The sequence below is a fragment of the Protopterus annectens genome, chromosome 9.part0, assembly GCF_019279795.1.
Source record: "Protopterus annectens isolate FY-2018-M chromosome 9.part0, PAN1.0, whole genome shotgun sequence".
Lineage (NCBI taxonomy): Eukaryota > Metazoa > Chordata > Ceratodontiformes > Protopteridae > Protopterus > Protopterus annectens.
In genome coordinates this window covers 384,767,621-384,792,355 of record NC_056743.1, presented here as the reverse complement: position 1 = coordinate 384,792,355, position 24,735 = coordinate 384,767,621, and the positions used below count along the sequence as shown (strand labels likewise).

At 40.5% G+C, this 24,735-nt stretch overlaps 1 protein-coding gene across 3 annotated transcripts in view; it reads left to right on the top strand.

Moving 5' to 3' along the window:
- The window catches only part of SORBS3 (sorbin and SH3 domain containing 3), a 1,673,489-nt gene that overhangs the window by 177,551 nt on the left and 1,471,203 nt on the right, over positions 1-24,735 (top strand). The window lies entirely within an intron of this gene.

Genomic DNA, 24,735 nt, shown 5'->3' with positions numbered 1-24,735 from the left:
CGGACTTATCGCCCTCTCAATTTGTGACTTTTCTAGGCGCTGAAATAGACACAGTCGCCATGTTAGCTCGTCTTCCTGCAGAAAGAGCACAGAACCTCATACAAGTTCTTCTTCTACTTCCCCTTCAAAAAGTCAAGGCAAAGACCGTGCTAAAACTCTTAGGGACCATGGCCTCCACCATAATGCTAGCCCCTCTTGCCAGATTGCATATGCGAATTCTTCAATGGCATTTATCGTCCCAGTGGTCCTTTCAACAACTGCCTCTATCTAACCACATCATCTTAACAGAGTCTTGCAAAAAAGACCTCTGTTGGTGGATTCAACCCAACCAACTAAAGACAGGCACTCCATTCTTTCCTCACCAACCCGTTGCTACTGTGACCACGGATGCCTCACAGATAGGATGGGGGGGGGGGCATTATCTAGGCAGGATTGTCCAAGGCACATGGCAAGATCACAAGGCTCACCTGCATATCCGTGTCCAAGAGATGAGAGCGGTGCTTTTGGCATTGCAAACACTTCATGACCTTCTTCCTCTTGGGACGATAGCAATCCAGTCAGACAACATGTCGGTGGTATGGTATCTCAACAAACAAGGCGGAACTAGATCTTGCTCCCTTTGTCGGGAGGTTATTCGGGTTTGGAAATGGGCAATATCTTCCCAGTGTTTTCTAGTGGCAACACACATCCCAGGGACAACCAACGTGATAACCGACAAACTCAGCTGGGCAATCTCGATACCTCAGGAGTGGTCTCTGAAGCAGGAAATAACGGAACAGATCTTCTGCAAATGGGGACAGCCTTGCTGTGACCTTTTCGCCAGTCTGATCAACTCCAAATGCAGCAGCTACTTTTCCCTTATTCCCCCACCAGAGGAGTCACCGAGTGATGCACTTGTTCACAATTGGCAGCTGGGTCTCCTTTTATGCTTTCCCCCCCTTTCCTCTCATATCCAAGGTGATTCAGAAAGCGAAACTGTTGGGAAGCAAATTGATTCTCATCACTCCTTACTGGCCTCGTCAGATTTGGTTCGCCTTTCTTGGGCCTCATCTTCTAGACGATCCGTGGACTCTGGACCCAGTGACAGATCTCTTGACGCACATGTCAGGCTCTCTTCACCCCAGCCTCCACACCCTCAACTTGACAGCATGGCTGCTTCAGTTCCATCCCTAGTCAGGCTTCATGATTTTTCACCTGCTGTGACCCACAATCTCACCTCTCCTCATAAACCCTCCATTAGAAAGTTATACACTAGCAAATGGAGAAGGTATTCTATCTGGGCTGAAGAAGGAATGTTGACCCTTAAACTGCATCCATTCCAGTGGTTTTAGAATTTTTGTCTGAACTTTTTCACCAGGGATCTGCTGTTGCCACAATTAGGGCCCATTTGGTAGCAATATGAAATTTTCATTTGGGGCAACATGAGTCTAACCTGAAGTCACAGAGATTGTGTAAAACCTTCCTTAAAGGTACTACCTTGCTGAGACCTCCCTTTCAGGAACCAGTAGCTTCCTGAGATCTAAAAATTTGCCCTGTCCAAAATTACGTCTGCACCCTTTGAACCTGCTCATTCGTGCACGTTCAAGTTTCTGTCTTGGAAGACCTTGTTTCTAGTAGCCATCACATCTGCTAGATGAGTATCAGAATTACAAGCACTGTCTATCAAGCCCCCTTATCTGATTTTTCTACAAAGATAGCGTATCTATTCGCACAAATCCATCTTGTATCCCTAAGTGCGCTCTCATAATAACTTGAACCAAACTATAGAGCTGCCGGTGTTCTTCCCTAATCATTCCAGCGCAGCAGAATACAGATTTCATCAGTTGGATGTACACGGACAATTACGGTTCTATCTGCACATGACTAAGGAATTCAGGAAATCAGATCAATTGTTTGTATCCTTCTCTGACTCTAGATTAGGTCTCCAAAGTGACCCTTTCAAATTGGATTTCTTGTATCTCATTTATTCCTCCAAAGGAAAGCCTTTGCCATTCAAGATTAAGGCTCACTCTACATGATCCCAGTCTACATCTGCAGCCTTCCAAGCCAGGGTTCCAATTAATAATATTTGTGCAGTTGCGACTTGGGCTATCCCTCACACCTTTAATTACTCATTACAAGTTGGACTTGACTTCTAGGGGTAGAGCCTCCTTTGGTTCCACGGTACTCAGTTGCATCTTTCCGTGAGCCACCCAAGAATAAGGTGCTAAGGACGCTGTCCCATGTGTAAGAATGAAGGAGAGATAGGACTACAGAACATAAAGAAGTTATGTACTCACCATAACATTCCATGTTTGTAGTCCATCTCGCCCTTCATTCTTATGAACCCACCCTCCTACCTCCATCTTGGAAGGATCTGGAGACAGGATAATTTTTCCATTACAGGTGGAGACCTTTCATTATTGTTCTTTCTGGATAACTTTCTATAGTTTAGCAGCAAACAACATCTGGGTATTGTACTGGTGGACCATTGGATACTTACCTAACCACGAGCCAACTAGAAGATTTTGAGCTTTGTAATAGGCCGAGTTGGAGCCGAGGATCGGCTCCAAACCCATGTGTAAGAATGAAGGGCGAGATGGACTACAAACATGTAACAGTATGGTGAGTGCTTAATGTCTTTTTATATCTAATTAAAAGTTTTACGTTGTGAAATGTGCTTTGCTGCTTTTTTTTGTTTGATATTTTGCACTACTTCACTTTACCAGCGTGCTCATCTTTTTCGTTTTGGAATTAATTCCCTGTTCCTCACTGAACCGTGATCTCCATGCACAATGCCAGTCATAATATCGAACTACACTACACCATCGATGTGGTGTAGTCAATGTTTTCTGGTTCGGCATTCTACCCAGTTGAAAACTACCTTTAGACCACATGCCCGTTGACTAAAGTAGTTTCAGAAATCTAATTTTCAACTTATACACACACACGTGGGTGTGTCTGTGTGTGTGTGTATGTGTGTGTGTGTGTGTATATATATATATATATATATATATATATATATATATATATATATATATATATATATATATATATATATAATAAATTAGATGCACACACTTTTTTGACTCCATATATTTTAAATGCATATGTTTGAAGTTTACATTTCTTGCATGATACTGATGCTAAGTATGTCAACATATGCAGTTCTTCGACTGTGCATTTATTTTGCTAATAGCTATGTAAGCAAATCATGTGTTAGATTTATTTGCACTGCTATCATTTTGGAATGCTGTGGGTGTTCTGTGGGAGACTGCACATAGTGGAGTACAGGAGTTGCCATTTCCCCCCCACTGTTGTGCATTTAGTGTCTGTATATTAACTTAGATGTGGTTATGGATGGATGCTGGGGACTTGCTCCCCTGAAAAAATACTGTTTTCATTTTTTATTTGTTTTTTATTTTTAGTAACTTTTCATAGTTTTAGTTGTGGTTCAATGTAGTATTTTTAGCTGTACTGAAAAGCTGAAGACATGCATGAATGGGTGTGCCTTCATTGAAGGTTGTGCATCAGGGCTGGTAACTCGGCATGTAAAAATCAACTACCAGTCATTAGCGGACCGGAGTTCCGCTGTGGCGACCCCTAACCGGGAAAAGCCGAAAGACACAACAACAACTGAAAAGCTGAATTAATGAAATTCAGCTTTGTAGTTTAGATCCTATATATGTGGCTGTAGTTTAAAAATGAAACATACAAATGTTGTTGTGCCTAATGCTGAGAGAAAATTAAAGTTAAACGCACAATGCGGATGCTATCAGACATAACCTCTGAGCATGCAGTTTTAAGAGAGTATGCCCACACCCACCCCATGCTACTTAGAATAACTCTGAGATCACACAGTACCAGGCAAATGGGATTGTCCCCACCTTAGTAATGTAGCAGTCTCTCATAACTGTCAACTGTTTTGTTGACCATCTGTCTCCAAAGAGATGTCAACTTTAAACCCAGTCAGCTAAAATAATGGCTTTGATATATATATATATATATATATATATATATATATGTGTGTGAGTGTGTGTATATGGTTCTATATATATATATATATATATATACCGACAGAAAATTTTGAAGCCTCAGAGCGCGAAATCTGAAAACCGAAGTAGTTAAAGTCGCGGCTCATAAGAACGTCAATGTGCAGGTAAGGCTGAATGAAATTGTGCGGTAGTGATTGTGTTTGGGTTAGGGGCGGGATAAGTGAGTTAGGGTTAGGGAGCCGGGTAAGGTAAGTGCGGTAGTGATTGTGTTTGGGTTAGGGGCGGGATAAGTGAGTTAGGGTTAGGAGCGGGTCAGGTAAGTGTCGGTAGTGATTGTGTTTGGGTTAGGGGCAGGATAAGTGAGTTAGGGTTAGGGAGCCGGTCAGGTAAGTGTCTGTAGTGACGGACCTTAGGGTTAGGGTTTGGGTTAGGGTTGTAGGTAGTTGTGTATGTGTGGGTTTGTAGGGATTTTGGTGTGCTTGTGTTGTGTATGTGGTTTTGGACAGGAATGTGTTTTGTATGTTGATTGTTGTGATTGTGGTGTGTGCAGTGTATGAGGTTTCGTGTTTGTGTACCGTCGGTTATTTCGTGTCGGGCATGTGGGGTTTCGTGTTTTGTACTGTCGGTTATGTGGTTTCGGGTGATTGTGTTGTCGGTGTTTTGGGGTTTTGTTTATGTCAGGTAGAACCATATAGATATATATATATGTATATGTATATGTATATATATATATATATATATATATATGTGTGTGTATGTGTGTAATATATATATATATATATATATATATATATATATATATATATGTATATATGTATATATATATATATATATATATATATATATATATATATATATATATATATAAAATGTGTGTGTGTGTGTGTGTGTGTGTGTGATGCCTCTGCACTGGCCCAGTAACCAAGAAGCCTTAATCCTCACCACTAGCACCAGTGAGAGACGTGCACACTGGGATGATAAGTACACACACAGTAAAGTACAATTTCCCTTAAGAGCACACGGAGATCACAGTTAGTTTGGGTCTGGTTTCTCTCCCTCTCTCCAGATCCCCAATAAGGCTCCTCATTGGCACAGCTATAGGGTTAAGATCTCAGCCGAGTTGTCAAGCCAAAACCTCCAGCCCCTTCTCTGTCCAACCAGTGCTTCATGTCCCTGCCCAAGTAGCTGACACACACACACGCGCACACACGCACACACATACACACACTCCTAACTAATCTACAGTCCTCTCTAAAAACACAACTTTCATCTTGCTACAACAAAATTGCCAAGTTCGCTACCAACTACAAGTCCTCCACACACCACTGTTCCTCTCTCCAAAAACTGAAATGGCTAGAGCTACCCAGTTATCTCACATATATTCAACTAAATCTTGCACATAAGCTTATTTTCAACCCTTCCCTCTGTCCCTCCCTTTCATCAGCTTTTAAAATGCACCTTCCTGATAGAGTATTACGATCCAACAATCAAAATCTGTTAGAAGTATATAAACCAACTCGTCCCCCAGGAAAAAATAGTCTGTCTTATGGCCTTGCACGCCTTTGGAACTCCCTACCACCTTCCATTCGCACCACCCACAACCATTTTATTTTTAAAAGATCTCTTCATTCACATCTTGTAACTCAGTGGGAATGCTCTTGCTCCCACCCCACATAACTTACTCTTGCAAATTCCATCTTCCTTCCTTCCTCTGTTTCCTCCTGCAACTCTCCTTGTTATTCACCCCTAACTCTTACATATTAATTGCAAATTCCATCTTCCTTCCTTCCTCTGTTTCCTCCTGCAACTCTCCTTGTTATTCACCCCTAACTCTTACATATTACTATCCCTATGAAAATTGGATATAATGCTCTAAGCCACACCCCGTAAGTGTTTGCTTCCGAATATGATATTATTTCTCAATATTTTCATGCTAAATTTCCTTTTAGTCTGTATTATCTATTAAGTATTTACTTGCAAATTATTTTTCTGTATCTTTAACCTTTGTATAAGAGTATAATTTGTGCAACTATTAAGAACAACCTATTGTAACCTTTTTAGTTTTGGAGCTTTTCTCCCCAGGACTCCATTGAAAACGGGTTCATTTGGCCCAATGGACTATCCTGGTAAACCAACTGCAAATAAAATAAATAAAAAAAATAAAAATATCTGTAAACAAACCAGCCATAATTAGAAGGTTTAAATGTATTTAATAATAAATAATAAAAGCACAAGACAATACTCAAGAACTCAACACAGTGAGAACAGAGTTAAGAATCACAGGAAATCCTTTAAAACAACATTGCAGGAGAGTCTCACAGTAATACAGAACATATCCTAGGCTGATCTTGCGACATTCTTGTCTATCTCCAAGAGAAACTATGTCCTAAATTAGTTACAGAGCCAGGCAAATAAGTGCTGAATGGATGTTTACAGGTCCAGAGGAAAATACAAAATGCACAGACTCACTCATTGAGATAGTTCTTAAATTACTATCAAACATTACTGCTGGGTTATCTCAGATTACATCTTTGACGTCACCTCTGCCTTTAGTTCCCAGGCTTAACAGGAACTTAAAATATAACACCTCTGTGTTAAAAATACTTATTTTTCAGAAGTTGCCTGGAACTGGAAGTCATAAAACCAGTTAAATATTTTACCCTTGAAACCTGTAATTATTTCTGTTTCCAGACAATAGAAAGAATTTCTAGCTGCAGACATTCTGTCTCTCTTTGCTGTATTAACTAACTTCATAGCAGATTGTAAAACTCTTTACTTATATTCTCCTAGTTTGTACATTAACTCTGTATGTTCCAACTTCTACCATGAAAACATACATTTGCATAGGCATATAGTCCATACACATTTCTGCTCTTCTCCAGCAGGGTGCACTGTGGTTACATTTTTGAAGCTCAGCACATAACTATGTCTTATGTTAAACTGTATGTTTTTTACATTTGTAAGACAAGCATACAAACATACATATTCATATTCACAAGTAACATAGAATTATTTACAAAATTCCAGCTAGGTGGGCTGGCAGACTTGACAATTCTCCTCCCACGAGAACTCCAGCTAGTTTTTCAAGTAACCCTTGAGAAACACTTGAGAGGTTTGAACCTATCTGGGAATACCTTATCCCGTTCCCTGTCTTGAGAGCTCATCTGTGTTGGTATTGGTTACCCCACTGCAGTGTTGCACTGTCATATCATATACTTGCAGTCCTAGGCTCCACCTTAGTAACTTGTCATTTTGCTGGCTGGCTCAATGTAACAGTGTTAAGGGACTGTGGTCTGTAACTACAGTGAAGTTTCTTCCATACAGATAAGGCTGGAGTTTCTGCAGTGCCCACAGTATGGCTAGACATTCCTTTTCTACAGCTACATACATTCCTCCCTGGGTTGGAGCCTACGACTGAGATAAACCACTGGGTGCTCTTCTCCCTCTGAAGAAATCTAAGTACAGCCCCACCCCATGGTTTGAAGCATCCACCTGCACAACAAATTCTTTGCTGTAACCTAGACTAGCTAACACAGGGGATCCTCCCAAAGCGTTAAGCTTTTGGAATGCCTGCTCACATGCTGGGGTCCACACTAACTTATCTGACGTGTTTTTCCTTATCAAGTCTGTGAGGGGAGTAGCTATGGTACTATAAATGGGGACACATTTTTCTGTTGTACCCTGCTTTCCCAAGAGCCCTAACCTGCGTTTTGGTAACTGGTGCAGGCCATGCCTGAATGGCTTCTACTTTGGCAGATTCTAATCTGATCTTTCCACTCCCCACTTTGTCTTAGGTAGGAGACCTCTGCCATACCCACCTGGCATTTCCTGTGCTTACTGGTCAACCCTGCCCTCTGTAGCCTGCCCAGCACCTCCCTGACATGCTGAAGGTGCTCTTGCCAGAAATGGCTGTAAGTGGCAATATCATGTAGGTAAGCAAGGGCAAAATCTACTGCTAGGATATGGTCTACCCGCCTCTGGAAAGTCACTGGGGCATTTTTCATCCCAAAGGGCATTTTGTGAACTCATACATGCCAAAAGGAGTCACAAAGGGTGACTTCTCTCTTGCACTGGGAGGCAAGGGCACCTGCCAGCAACCCTTGGTAAGATCAGTGGTGGCAATATACTTAGCCCCACCCACCTGCTCTAGGGATTCAACTGTCCTAGGCATGGGGTAAGCATCTGACTCTGTGTGACTCTTTAATTTCCTGTAGTCTGCACAGAACCTGGTGCTGCCATCCTTCTTTGGTACCAACACCACTGGGGAAGCCCAGGGACTGCTGGACTCCTTAATTACCCATAGTTCCAACATTTCCTGCATCTCCTCCCTCAGTTTAACTCTCTCAGGCAACCCTATAATAGGCCTTGGGGGGGGGTCTGTATCCACACGGTGCTTCACCAGGTGGGTGCACCCTGGTTTCCCATTGAACATGTCCCCCAACTACTATAACACTGTTCGGATTTCTCGAACCTGGGTAGGAGATAGTTGCTGGGACATTGCTACCCTTTCCACTGAGGTGTCTGTCTAAGCCTTACTGAGGAGGTGAGTCACCAGATCTCCCTCAGACTCCTCCTGCAATGCACTGCAAATACTCAGCACAAGGGCCTCCCTATCATTGTAAGATTTCATCATGTTAACATGGTACAATTAGTGCCCCTTTCTCCTCCCTAGCAGTTCTGCCATGTAGTTGACCTTCCTTACCACCTTGTAGGGTCCCTCCCAAGCTGCCTGCAGCTTATTGTGTCTGACAGGAATGAGAACCATTACTTGCTATCCTACAGCATACTTTCCAGCTCTAGCATTCCTGTCATACCAGACCTTTTTCTGCTGTTGGACTTCCTACAGGTTCTCTTGGGTCAAGCCCATGAGTTCCCAGAGTCTTGTCCTGAGGTTTAGGACATGTGCCTCAACAGACTCCTTGTGGGAGTCACAGTCATCTATCCACTCATCTAGAATTAAATCTAGAAGTCCCCTCACCCTATACCCAAACAACTCAAAGGGTGTAAAACCTGTGGATTCCTTGTGTACCTCTCTGGAAGCAAACAGATGGGGCAAACATTTGTACCAGTCCCTTTTAAATTGGTCTGCATGGATTTGACTATAGAGTTTAACCTATCAACAAGACTATTAGTGTGGGGATGGTAGGGGGTGGTCTTTAGGTGCTTCACCCCACAGTACTTCCACAGACAAGTCAGCAGGTCTGACATAAAATTAGCACCTCTGTCAGTCAGTATTTCTTTTTGGAAACCTACCTTGCTGAAAATCTCAAACAAAGCATTTACCACCTTTTCTGCCTCAATAGAGGACAGATCCACTGCCTCAGGGTATTGTGTAGCATAATTTACTAACACTAGGATATACCTTTTATCTGTGGAACTTGGGGTACTCAGAGGTCCCACAATATCCTTAGGTACCCTCTGAAATGGCTCCTCAATCACAGGCAAAGGCATCAAAGGAGCTGTCACCTTGTCTCCTGCTTTGCCTACCTTTTGGGACTGCTCACAGGTCCTGCAGTACCCTGTTACATCTTTGGAAATCCCATGCCAATAGACATTCTGCATAATGCGTCTGTTTGTAAGTTTTACGACCATATAACCTGCAAAGGGAATATCATGGGCTGTGGCTAGAAGTGCCAGACAGTAGGCTCTGGGCATGAGCAACTGCTGTATTCTCTCACACTCTAGCCCTCCCTCAGGCGTCCACTCTCTGTACAGTAACCCTTTGTCCCAGTATACAGAATCCCCCTTCCCTTGAGAATCAGGTGTCTGTCTAGCTACCTCTCTCAGGCCTTGTAATGTAGGGTCTGAGAGCTGAGCCTCTCTCCTCTCTCTCTTTTTAACCCTTCCCAGCTCCCCTTCCACAGGAAGTATGGTATCCTCTGACCGCGGTGCCTCCCTGTCAGCCTGGGTACTACTACTCACCTTTGCACTTGCAGTCCCTCTGTCCAAGGGAACATCAGTATCCACAAGCAGTTGCTGACTCACCTTCAGTATCACTGCTACAGGTTAGCTCCCTCCCTGAAATAACCACCTCACCAGTGTTGGCTGAAAGTGTGCGGTCTGTCTTGGTCTCCCCCAGGCTACTAGACCCACATGCTTGTCTCCAAGTCTGACTTGAGTGTAACTGCATGAACATGTGGTACTGCATTATCAGAATCATTCCCTGTCATGACATCTGCAGGGTGGTAGTTTGGTATCCTTTTTGTCTCAAGAGAACCTACTGTTGGCATTTTGTTATTCCCACTTAGTGTCTCTCCCACCTTTTGTTCCCCACCTTGCCTCCGTGGACATCTATATGGTACATGGCCACACTGGCTGCATTTAAGACATTTAACCCTAGGTCCTGGACATATACCTGGACTAGTGGCTTCTCCTGCTACTGGCAGATTCTGTTGGGGCAGTCTGGGCTGCCCACCATGGGTTCCCTTAGACCCGTGAGCAGCACTGGGTGTCTCATTTTCTTGTGCATTGATGCCCTGCTTGCTAGATATAGGTTTCCTCTCTTCCCCAACTCGTTTACAGTAAGGCATTGTCTATCAGCTAACCAGATTCTCATGTCCTCAGGCCAGTTGTTAAGGGCTTGTTCCCTCACCAAAAGGTGAGCTAGCCCTTCAGAAGTGGTGACCTGACATCCACTCCATCCATGTATGAAAATAAACATATTCACACACACTTTCATCTGCCTTGTGTCTTTGCTCATGAAAATTTTTCCTGTAAGCTTCAGGTGTTAACTTAAAAAATTCTAGCAGACAGTTCTTTACAACATTATAATTTAAGCAGTCATTATCAGACAGTTTGGAAAGAACAGTTGCAGCTTTACCATGAAGTAAGAGGGTCAAGAACTGTACTCGGAGCCCTTGGTCAACATCATACTGTTTATATACCCTCTCAAACATATGAATGAAACTATCAAAATTATCCCACTCTGTAAATTGTGGAAGAAATTTATTGACCTTTGTTGCTTCTGGGGTTCAGTTAGTCCCTCCCCCATTACCTCCATGACTCTGGCGAAGGGTCAGCATCTCCTTTTCATGTTGCCTCTTCCTCTCCTTCTCCTTAGCATCCAGGCATCACAGTTTCTCACCTTCCTCAGCCTTTAGAAGTTGCAGTTTCTCAGTTTCCTCAGTATCTAGATGCCTCAGTCTCTCTGCTGCCTCTATTTCTAAACGCTTGATCTCCAACTCGCATCTCTTTAGCTCCAGATGGATTTTTAAGTCCTCTGTGGAAAGGATGAGCTGTCCATTTTCTGAGAGTTATACATCTCCATGGCCAGTCTTATTGTCCTCCTGGTTGCTATTCTCTGATGCAGCTGTGACTAAAGCTGCAATCATGTCTGCTTTAGTCAGGTTGGCATACACCATTCCTTTAGTTTGGCACATAGCTAACTGGCTACTTGTCAGCTTGCCATACTCCTCTGCTGACATGCTTGCCTGCTCTACCTGACTAACTAAGCTAACAAAAGAAATAAAGCAGTAGTGATATGAACTCTGAATGTTCACTGCATGGCTGATTTAGAGTACAAAACACCTTAAGTGATCACTGTACACAAGCTACAGGAATTCAATATCTACACCACTACAAGCCAATTAAATGTGATGTGGCTATCTTACCACTATCAACCAATGAATATGTGATGTAGCTATCCCACTACTCCCAAACAATTAATATGTGACTCCCCTACACTGGCCCAGTAATCAAGGAGCCTCAATCCTCACCACTAGCACCAGTGATGGATGTGCACATTGGGAGGATGACAAGTACACACACAGTAAAGTACAATTTCCCTTAAGTGCACAGAGATCACAGTCTGGGGCTGGTTTCTTCCTCTCTCTGTCTCTCCAGATCCCCAATAAGACTCCCCACTGGCACAGGTATAGAGTTAGTATCTCGGCCGAGTGGTCAAGCCAAAACTTCCAGCGCCGTCTCTGTCCAGCCAGTGCTTTGTGTCCCCGCCCAAGGAGCTGACGCACACAGACACTTTACAAACACACACACACTCCTGGGGAAGGCTGGCACAGGTTCACTAGCTATGTCCCCTTCTGCCCAGACTATAAGGAAGAAAGCAGTGCCACGAACCAACCTTTATCAACTACTTTAAGGTCCTTCCAAAAGGGTGACCAATTCTAATGTGTAATGTTACTGTTATCTACATTTAAGTGTGACCAAACTTTTAAGGTATGTGAGTGGCCTGTACAGTGTCACCAAGTACATATGCAAGTACCCTTAGAGCTTAAACATCCCTAAACAAACCAGCCACAATTAAAAGGTTTATATATGTTTAGTAATAAATATTAAAAGCACAAGACCATACTCAAGAACTCAACAGATTGACAACAGAGTTCAGAATTGCAGGGAATACTTTAAAACAACATTGCAGGACAGTCTCACATAAATACAGAAAACATCTAGGCTGATCTTAATACATTCTTATCTATCTCTGGTCACACTTAAATTTGGATAACAGTAACATTACACATTAATATTGGTCACCCTTTAGGAAGAGCCTTAAAGTAGTTGATAAAGGGTGGTTCGTGGCAGTGATTTCGACCATATAGTCTGGGCAGAAGGGGACATGGTTCACAAACATCAAACTTATTCTTAACTACAAAAAAAACTAAATTAATTATTTACAGCCCAGGTCATGCTCCCCCCCCTCCTCAACACTTTCACCATTCACTCCAAAGATAACATTCAAATCACTCCAACTGCACACACTAAACTCTTAGGTGTAGAAATAGACAATAACCTCAAATTTGACATCCATATAGCACAAACCATTAAGAAAGTTAATAAAAAAAACTTGGACTTCTCTATAGGAACAAACACTTTATAACTAAACAAACCAAAGCTACTATTGCAAGAACTCATCTCTTATCCATCCTTCTCTATGCCTCTCCCATCGTTACTAATCTCCGGCAGAGTGATATGAACAAAATGGAATCTTGTTATAACAAAATTGCCAAGTTTGCTACTGAAACCTTATACAAATCCCATCATTGTCTTGCCCTTAACCAACTCAATTGGCTCAAGCTACCTCAACTACTTCTTTTTAATCAACTCACAATAGTGCATAATTTCGTCTGCCTTCCAGAAAAAAAACCTGCACTTCGAAATATAATTAACCCCAACATCCCTACCAGAGCCTTACGATCTAGTTCCCAGAACCTAATAAGCGTTATCAGACACACAAATGATGCTGGCAAATCTCTCTTTGCCTGCAGTATTGCCAAAATCTGGAACTCACTACCTAGCCAAATAACTTCCAATACCTCCACTATTCAATTTAAGAAACTGCTGAGAACCCACAATTGGTTTTGATGATGCTACTCCCCTGGTTAATTTGCACCAATACTATGTTCAAGGATTCTACTAAAGGTCCTCTAATTCCTTTCACTGTAAAGCTTAATAATCACTGGTTATTTCTGTAACAAAATATTGAGAGTACTAATTCAGAAAGAAAAAAAAAAATTTTCTTGTGTTGATATTTTATATTCTGTATAAACCCTACTACTAGAATACTGTATGCTGACTTTACTAAATGAATTGTTAATCTATACATAACTTATGTTTCTATGGAACCTATATCTCCGTATGATATTCTTGTGTAATTTTTCTATGACATGCTATTGGAGCTTTTCTCCCCGGGCCTCCACTGAAAATGGATGTGTGTCCAGTCAGACTTTCCAGATTAACAAATGTAAAATAAAATAAATAAAAAATCTCCAAGAGAAGCAATGTTCTAAATAACTTGCTTACAGAGCCAGGCAAATGCAAGTGCTGAATGAATGTTTACAGATCCAGAGACAAATCCTAAACGCACAGACTCGCTCTCTGAGGTAGTTAAATTACTATCAAACATTACTGTTGGGTATCTCAGATTGCATCATTCTTGTCACCTCTGCCTATAGTTCCCAGGCTAACAGGAACTTAAAATATAACACAGCTGTGTTACAAATACTTATTTTTTAAAAGTTGCTTGTAACTGGAAGTTGTAAAACCAGTTAAATGTTTTTACTCTTGAAATTATTTCTGTTTTCAGACCATAGAAAGAATTTCTAGCTGAAGACATTCTGTCTCTTTTTGCTATATTGACCAACTTCATAGCACATCTTTAAACTCTACTTTTTTTCTGAGTTTGCAAGTTAGCTCTGTATGCTCCAACTTCTACCATGAAAACATACATTTGCATAGGCATATAGTCCATATACATTTCTTCTCTTCTCTAGCAGGGTGCAGTGTGGTTACATTGTTGAAGCTCAGCCCATAACATACAGTTGAAGCTCACCACATAACATATAGTTTTCTTATATTTCTAAGACAAGCATACAAACCATATTACTATTCACAAATAACAGAATTATTTAGAACATTCCAGCTATCTGGGCTGGCAGCCTTCACAGTATGTACACAGACACACACATATCTATCTATAAACGCACATATACATGTAAATGTGTATTCAGCTTCAGTGATCTTGTAAATGGCAAGCTACCACAGTGTTTGTCTGTAATCTGCCTGTATAAACTAGCTATCAAGACTCTAATTGACAGTTGTATATAGGAGGAAGCTTGGAACCAGTTTACTTGAAGTTAGTTACTCAAGCAGAGGATCATCCAAGTGATAAGTCAAGTGTTAAGTCAGAAGCCAAGTTGGCCTGAAGACCCTGCAGGAATGGAGCTCCTTAGCCTAGGTGGGGCTTGTCATAAAGATGCACTAGGGGGAAGATACTTGATGCTCAGTATTTGAATCTCAGCTTCATAGAGGCCTACATCTTTTAACTGTTGTTTCACGTGCAGCCTATTATGGGAAAGGATCAACAGAGTGCATAAATGTGTTGAGGAAAACAGAGAGGGTGCTGTTTCTCTTAATTTTAAATGCCAGGAGAGCTATTTTCCTTTTGGATGGGTAAAATATAATACGATTTTTATAGCTTCTGACACCAGTGCATCCGTGGCTTTTACTTGTGTGCGTGTGTGTGTGCGTGTGTGTGTGTGTGTGTGCGTGTGTGTGTGTGTGTGTGTGTGTGTGCGTGTGTGTGCGTGTGTGTGCGTGTGTGTGTGTGTGTGTGTGTGTGTGTGTGTGTGTGTGTGTGTAAATAAATATAATGTATGCACACATACAACATGATAAATAGGTTTACTATCACTTATTTGAAAGTGGTGTCTCTGAAACTGACGTGACCGTCATATAAAATGCAGAAAGTCATGTAGTCAGCAGTTGGAATGTCAAATGCTGATGGTCGATAGTGCAGTCCCTGTCGAGATATTGCTGTTGACCATTGCAAATAGGAGAGTTACCATTTTCCGCACTGCAGTACGATTTCGGAGTTGGAATATGTAAGTGGCAGGGGGGCTTGCCCCCTGCAAAACATATCACTGTCAGCTCTTTGCAGTACGGATCTTGTCCGTACTCATTGCTGTTCAGGGATTTCCTACTGCAGAAGTCGAATTGGACTTTGGTTGCAGTAGTTCAGATATTTCAGCCTGTTTACTGTTGTGAACATTGAACATGTGAATCGCATTTTTGATAGGTTTATGTTCACATGTTCGATATTTTGATAGTAAAGTGATAAATATGTATATGCTGATTAATCATAATGCACAAACATAGACACATTGGTTATTAATTCCAGCATTTCAAAAAGCAATATAATGAAAAACTAACACAACTAAAAAAAAAAAAAATTTGTAAAAGGAAACTAATGTGAGCTGATTACCAAAACCCCAATACACATTGAGACATATGTAATGTTAAGTACAGGGTTTGGGTTAGGACCCATTAGTCAAGTAAGCAGATGGGCTTCACCCCCCACACACATCACACACCACACACACACACCACACACACCACAACTACACACCACACACACCGCAAACCACACACACCACAAGCCACAACCACACACCACACACACCACAGCCACACACCACACACACCACAGCCACACACCACAGCCACACACCACACACACCACAACCACACACCACAACTACACACCACAACCACACACCACACACACCACACCACACCACACCACACACACCACAACCACACACCACAACCACACACCACAAACACCACAACCACACATCACACACACCACACACACACACACACTAATGCATGCTAACCCTAACTCTGCACTTGAAGTTTTCCATAACATTATATGATTCGTAGGAGGTTACTAGGCTAAGGCCCTAGGGCCTTTACAAGCCTAGATATATTATAGCTGTGTTCCCTAATTGAACTTGGTTAGATGGTTGTTATTCACAGAGTGAGTCTGTGATCGGCACATACTGCCCCTGTCAATGCAACATAGGTGCCACCCCCATGGTGAATTTACGGTCTCCCATCCAATTGTCTAGGTAGTTCTTGAATAGGGTCATTGAGGAGCTCTGCTTCATGTGAATTGGGAGTTTATTTCAGAGTAACTTCATTCTTTGAGAGATATAGCTGTCTTTTTAGCATGTTTTGTTAATGTCATGGGCTAGGTTGAGATCCCTGGAGTCAATGAGTTTTGTCCCATTTGATTTGCGAACTTGCAGCATTTCCATTAATGCAGGGTCAGAGATTACTCTATAGGCAAGGTACAGGTCGCCTCTCAGTAGCCTGTAGGATACAAAGCACAGTGACAGGGCTTTCAGTCTTTCCATGTAGGTCATGTTTTGGAGACCTTGAATTTTCTTTGTGAGAAACCTTTGTGGTCTCTCCAGCTGCTGCAGGTATCTGGTGAGGTGCATGCAAAAGGGAGTGTTGTACTCTATTAATTGTCTGATGAGGGTCAAGTACAGAAGAGTTATAACATCCTTAATCTTGTGTTCGATGCTCTTCCTTATGAGATGTGCAGTGTAGTAGGTTTTTCTTACCGCTGTGGCCACATTGTGATTGAAGGATTGCTTTCAGCCTGTGTACTCAAATTTCGCACCACTGGGTTTGAGCTTAAGGGGGTGTTGCCAGTATTGTTATTTGCAAGGATAGTAATGCCCTGTTTTGAGTTTAGTTTTAGTCCATGAATTTGTTTGTATTAGCCCCTTTTTTAATATGTTAACATAGTTGGGGGACTGAATGATTACAGCCAGTTTGCAATCATCAACTAACGTGGTAAACCGCAGGCTGCCTATTTTCGTCTGGACTTCTGAGAAATAGATTCCAAACAGTAGAGAGCCCAGCACAGATCCTTGTGGTGTACCACTGGTAACTGGTCTACTGGTAGAAGTGGAATCCCCAACTTTGATAGTATGCATTCTGTTGGTGAGCCAGTTGGCTAGCCATCTACTAATGTATGAGTTAATCCCAATGATACCCAAATGGGGGACTGCGTCAAAAGCATTTTCTAAGTCAAGATAAGTGGTGTTTACTGTTTTGCCTTTGTCCAGGGCTATGGTGACATTCTCTATGAAGTCCACCAGGTTCTCTAAGCATGATCTTCCTTAACAAAGCCAAACTGAGTTGGGTCAAGAGTTTGAAGGTCGCCTATGTCCTTGTTGATAAGGTCCATGATGATGCTTTCCATGGCCTTGCAGATGAGGCTGGTTAGGCTTATGGATCTATAGTTCCCAAGGTTGGTTGATTGACCTTATTTGTGCAAAGGGATTACTGTTGCCATTCTCTGCTGGAACAAAGCTAGTGCTCAGGCTGAGGATAGAGTGCCAAGTGGTTCCACTAGGTATTGTTTTAGATCGTTTAGTAAGAAGCCTGGGATGTTATCTGGTCCCATAGGGGCCATGTTTTGCCCTTGGAGAGCGTGGATATGACCTGCTCTTTAGGGATACTTGGTAGAGGAATGATGTTATGCTTTGGGGTATGGCTGGCGGGGACAGAGGGGTAAAGTTTGTGCCATATTTGTTAGCTAGCAGGTTGGCAGTTTCCTCCGGTTCAGTATGAGAAATACCTTCCACTACAAGTTCAGCACATACATGGGCATTCCCTTTTAGATTTTGGATGCAGCTAGAGTGCCTTATGATTATCTTTAGCTAGGGGTGCTAATTTAGCTTTGTAACTGGCTTTAGAGAACTTTAGAGGATATCTGATTTGCTTGTTCAAGCTGTGGAGGATATTCTTCTGCTGAGTAAGTTCCCTCTTGTTCTTAGACATCCGTTTCTTCCTTTTGTTATATAACACGTTTATACTTTAGGTCCACCATGGTGGCCTGTTTTTTGTGAGGACCAGGTTTTGATCTGGTCAGGTACAGCCAGGTTGATATATTTGTTTAGGTGGTTATACAGGGCATTTGTATATTCCTGTTTATACAAGTTATTGTTGGCTGTGTTAGCAAAGGGTTTGAACATTTTTATACCATTGCCTAGTAGGCCGTAGTTTGCTTCGGAGAAAATTTTCAGGTTTTTATTGCTCTTGTGGGGTTGTCAAGTCTGAGTGTTACTTTGAATGGGACAGATTTATGGTCTGACCTTACCAGGGAGGGCAACAAACAGGGGGTAATGCACTGACCTCCTCATGTTGGTGAGTACTAAGTCTAGGACGTTTGAGCTCCTTGTGTATGTGCAAACTAGCTGATCCAGGACATTTTGTATTGACAGAGTCCAGGAACCTCAGGGCAAGCATGTTTATGCCTGTGTATGTTGCCCAGTTGATGGAAGGATGGTTGAAATCTCCCATGTCCAAGTGTTTGGCTGTACAGTGAGTAAGCGCCAAAAAGGAGTCAAATAATCGAAACAGTGTAGGAAACTATGTAAAATGGTTTAATAGTAATGCTTTCAAGACATCTCTTCCTCAGTGCTTACAATACTCGATTAAAATCATTATCTTTATATACACACACAAATATCAGTTGTCTAATCAATTAATCAAGCTCAGTCATAATTAAATAATTATTAAACCACTCAAGTTGAGATCATTCTTTTAAAAGCGTAATGTCCTTTTTTTTTTTTTTTTTTAAACTGGTTTAATGCTTACTGTTTCATTCAACCCAGGGTAGGCATCAGCATGAAAGTCAAAGTAAACTTTGTCACTTAGATTCACACAAGTGCGGACTGAGAGAAATTGTGTTTCTTCGGACTCAATGTGCATACAATACATAGACTACATTTAAATGATAATAATGCATAAAAGTCTATAGACAGACGACAAACACAACAGTAATAAATACTTGCATCATTGCACTGATTTCACTCATTACTAGTTTATTAGCTTATTTTCACTGGAAACATTGCACTTAAGCTATTGATTTAAGGCCTACATTTTTATTGCACAGTAAGAAAATAGTTAATGCACTTAAATTCTACACCTCCCCCCAGGATTTTTATGTAATACTCTAATAACTCTAAATTTAAAGCTGTGGGTTTCCTGGGTGTTAGTCGCATGTTTGGCCAAGGCATTTGTTGTAATTTCCTATGTGTATCTGAGAGATGTTCAGTCACACGTTCCTTCAACATCCTGTTAGTTTTGCCTACATAAAATGAAGAGCATGTCTCACATGTAGCCAAATACACTACAGTCTTACTTTTTAAAGTAGTAAAACTATTACAGGAAAATATTTTCTTTGTAATGACATACTCATCTTCATTTCGCTGATCAATAAACTTACAAAACTGACAGGCATAACATGGCACCTGCCCCTTGTTTGAATATTGAGTTTAGGTCTAATATAAAAATCCTTAAAACAGAGCTGTTGCCTAAAGTTTCTATCTTTTTTATAAATAAGGATTGTCTGGTCTCCTATAATTCCCCTCACAGTATCAGAGGAGCACAAAGCAGACCAGTTCTGTTTAATTATATTTTTAATACTAATAGTATGTATGTTAAACTTCACAGAATACCTTCTGTTGAAAGTTCATTATTGAAGGTTCTGCATCAGCTTCAGACATAGAAAAATAAGGTTTAGCTATACTGTGTCTTTCTCCAGTAAGTTTTACCTTATTATAATTAGAGGGTATTATCATCGTATCCTCCATCTTGAAACTCGCTCTACATTTCATAATTGTACAGTCATTACTATCTGTATTTAGTCTGCTGGCTATTAAGAATTGACTGCGTACTGTAGCATTATATATATGTGAGGGGTGCACGCACTCACTCTGAAGTATCTGGATGTTTGAACATCCTTCCGAGAAATCTTGGTTTCTAACTCACCATTTTTCACATATATGTTAATATCCAGCAAATTAATGCTATTTTTAGAAAGTTCAGATTTAAAACTTAAAGTAGTAGTGAAGTTCAGAAAATTAAAAAAAAACTCACATACTGTATCTAAATTACCATGCCATAGCAAAAATATCATCAACAAAACATTTAAAAACATACTATTAGAAATATATGTACCCTCAGAATCAAAGATAAACTGTTCTTCCCATGTAGAAAGTGCATGAGTATTAGCTGTTAAAGTACCCATTGCAGCTTCTTTAACGTGATGGTAACATTGTTCATTAAAGATCAATAAATTCTTAGAATACTAAATCTAACAATGAACAAAGAGTTACTATTGCATTACTTGATTTAGATGTATACATGGAAGAATGTTGCTGAATGGCTTCAATCCCCAAATCATTAGGGTGACTGTAAATAAGGAATTTACATCTAAAGTATTGGAGATATAATTATCAGAATGTATCTGTTGAAGCTCTTCTTTTAGATTTGCGTGCCAAGAATATAGTTGTGAGACAAAATCCCTAGTATCCTTAATATTACTTTTAATATATTTAAGGGTGGGACTAAGTGCATTTTCTGAAAAGACAGACATAAACTGTGTCACCCAGCCAGTACCAGAAATTATAGGTCTTATTGAAGGAGAGACTAAACTTTTATGGATTTTAGGTAGTCTGTAAATAACTGAAATCAATGACATCCATAAACATGTAGTCCTCCAAAGAAATGGAATTAGTAACTTGAAGATCATGTAAATAGGACTTAGATTTATAAATAAGTTTCTGTACATAATCTACAAAATGATATGCATTAGCAACAGGTAACAGTTGCAACATCCTAGCATTATAGTCTTCTCTGTCCACTATAGCCCCTCACTTATCAGATTGCTTTATTATAATTGTGTCATTGCTTTGTAGACGTTCTAATGCCAAAAGCTCAGCATTGGAAAGTTTATAATATTTACCATGCTGTTCATTATTAAATAATTCATATATTTGTTTTTCACCCACACTCTGAAATGCTGTCACTACAGGTTGACTAATGGGAATAAAACAGCTTTTCCCTTTGTACCTGTTAATACTCTGAGAGGAACTACCTTTAAAGAAAACTTTCAAATTAAGCTCTCTGATAACTTGATCCCTGTTACCTGATATTTGCTACTTGAGGGTGATTTAAATTCATGACCTTCTCCAGTAGTTGCGTAGAGATACACAAAGGGAGCGAAACGCTGGTATCATCATTGCCACGAGCTGTATTAGAGTTATTTTCAAAGGCAGTACCTGCAGTATATTCCAGATGTATTTCTGAAGACCTCTGCACACTCAAAAGTGTTACCGCTGAAGTAGTTGATATCGACGTAGCTATCCTGTCACAATCCTGGTGTTGTCTTGGTAACCTGTAGCACTGATGTAGGACCAATCACATCTAGCTTACACATGGATGAGAGAGTGCATTCATGAGGTAATGCTCTGTTCCGATTGGTGGATACAGTATTCACCCATTTTAAATTGGGTTTTAGCCAGGAAAAGGTTTGACCATTCCTGAAATCATTTAAATTATGAAAAGACTTTTTCTTTTTAACTGCAATTAGATCATTCTCATATCTGGTTAGAGAATCCAATGTATTTGTATATAAAGCCAAAACCAGATCAAAGTTCTTAGACAAAATTATTTTATTTTCTTACTGGATTATTTCAGTCATTAACTGCTTTTCAATATCGATAAGAAAATTATTTGTTAAAGTCATATAGTCACGGCTTAATTTCAGATTAAGTTCTTGCCATTTTTTGAGATCTCTGGATATGTGCTGCTATAGGTGGGTATCTTGGTTATATGGAAACCCCTAGGCACAATATTCATAGCCAGATATGCTTCAGAATTTAAATGCTGCCATTACAACCTTTTATACATTTGTACTTTCTTCTCTAAAGTTCTTACATCATTAGAAAGAATAACTTGTAAACCATTATTGACTTACTATTAAAGGCAATGGTTGTTTGTGGCAAATTCTAAAGAAAAGGATTTTCTTGTAAGATCAGCAAAGTTTTTAATTTTTCATTAATTCCATTATTTCCATTCAAACAAATAATTGGCTGAGCTGTCTCCATGCTTCCAGGCAGTGACAGGAACAAAGCAAACAAAATCTGTCAGACACCCAGCAAGAGTCCCCAAATATAACAAAATCAGCACCAAAAAAAGACCTGAAATAATCCAAACAGTGTAGAAAATGATGTAAAAGGTTTAATAGCAAAGCTTTCGAGACAGCTCTTGCTCAATGCTTACATTGCTCAAGTAAAATCATCTTTATATATACACAAAATCAATTATCTAGTCAACTAATCATGCACAGGCATAATTAAATCAAACCATTCAAATTGAGATCATTCTTTTAAAGGCGTGACATTTTCTTTAAAATTGGTGTAATGCTTACTGTTACATTGAACCCAGGGTAGGCATCAGCATGGAAATAGTTAATCCACTTATATTCTCCACATTCAGTACGTAAAACTGCATCTGCTCCATAGGATTTTTATGTAATACAATAATAAATCTAACTTTAATGCTGTGTGTTTCTTGTTTGCTTTGTATAGTGAGTGACTTGATTAAGTCCACATACGTGGTGTGCTTCTCCTGGTTCATGGTGGGGGACCTGTGGTTGCAATGATGTGGTAGGGTGGTTTACATATAGTTAGTTGTAGTTGGAGTAGCTCAAGAGAGTCCTGTTGCTTAACCAGTCTTGAGGTGTGTTTGACTTAAATGAACATGGATGCAGCTCCACCTTTTGATCTTTCATGCTCATTTTGAGGTCTGAACGTGTGGAAGGCATTGTAGCCTTGCGTGGTTGGGGTGCTCTCTGCGGCCTTGAACCATGTCTCATTGTCTGTACAGATGTCAACATCTTCCAAGGTAAGGAGTGCTTCCAGGGAGTGCAGTTTCCGGTCATTAAGCAGCATAAACTTTACTTTGTCTTGACTGGATTTTTTTATGTCTGAAATAGTGTTGATTTGATGTTGCCTAAAAAAGTTACTATGGGGAAGGCAAGTGCCTTTGCCAGTATCTGAAACCTGAGACAGACAGGTGAAGACCATCTCTGGCAAAGCAGCGTCAACCATATCTTCCCAGGCTAACAGATACTGTATTCCCCTCTGTATTGACTCTAGAAGCTAAGTCAATTATTTTTTGTCTATATTGTGGCATCATCCTGGATGAAGGTAGAATGCTGCTTAGGGCTAGGGACATACCTGCTTGAGGCACATAATGTGAGAGTTCAGTCATGTCTCACTTCATATAGTCCAGAGAGGTACATCTCAGTCATTCACCCCAACATGTGCTGTGACAGAGTCATAATGGTAATGGTTGTTTAGTAGTTTGAGTACATGCTTGATTTGACAAATCCTGACAGGCAGCTGACTGTGACATTCTCCTTGTCCAGCCTGGTGAGGGGGACATCTGCGTGTCTCACTATGGAGTCACCTATGACCAGGACATTGGGTTTTGAGATGTTTTGCCTTGGGGGCTTATTTGCTGAGACACTGGAATGTGTGTTATGATGTAGTGGATTCTGTTTGCTTTGCAGTGTGTGCAAGTGGTTTGTGCTTGGGAAGTCTCTGATGTTTTGGTAGGCTTCTATTGGGTACCTTTGCATACGTGTGTTAACGTATTTTGACCTTATTTTGCATGAGAGGTGATCTGTGTCAACACTCAGTTATCACACAAGACACATAGGTAGAGAGAGAGAGAGACACAAGCAGCAACACTGAATCTGTACTCTTACTTAGCCATTACTGTAATCTTAACCTGTATACACTTGAACAAACAGATCCCACCTCCTAATCCTGAAACCTTTAGAATATCTAAAAGTTAAGATAAAAGTTTCCCAAATCCACATGTACCATACCATCCGTATGTTTGATGTTCTTTTCATCTAAAATAATAAAATTTTGATGAATGGGACATTGACAAGTTGTATGTATTTCTCTTTCTCTCTCTCTCTATGTATATGGATATATATTTATCTCTCTCTCGCTCTCTCTCTCTCTCACTATATGTATATATATATATATATATATATATATATATATATATATGTGTGTGTGTGTATATAATATATATATAATATATATATATATATATATATATATATATATATATATACATATATATATATATATATATATATATATATATATATATATATATATATATATATATATATATATATATATATATACACACACACACACACACACACACACACACACACGGGCGGCCACGGTGGTGCAGCGGTTAGCGTTGCCACCTCACAGCAAGAGGTTCTCTGGTTCGATTCTCTGCTGGGGTGCCTTCTGTGCAGAGTCTGCATGTCCTACCTGTGGTCTCGTGGGTTTCCTCCGGGTGCTCCGGTTTCCTCCCACATCCCAAAGACATGCTGTAGGTGGATTGGACACTCGAAATTGGCCCTAGGCATGAGTGTGTGTGCCTTCTATACTTTCTATACGGGAGTGCTACAAAAATCTTGAAAGCCCAAAATCCTGAGACCAAAATCTTGAAAGTTCAAAATACTGAAAACTTAAAATACTGAATCTCATAATACTCAACAAGAGATGCCCTTGCAATCTCACAGATTTGGAGCGCTTTTAGGTTCATAGGTTGGTACTTT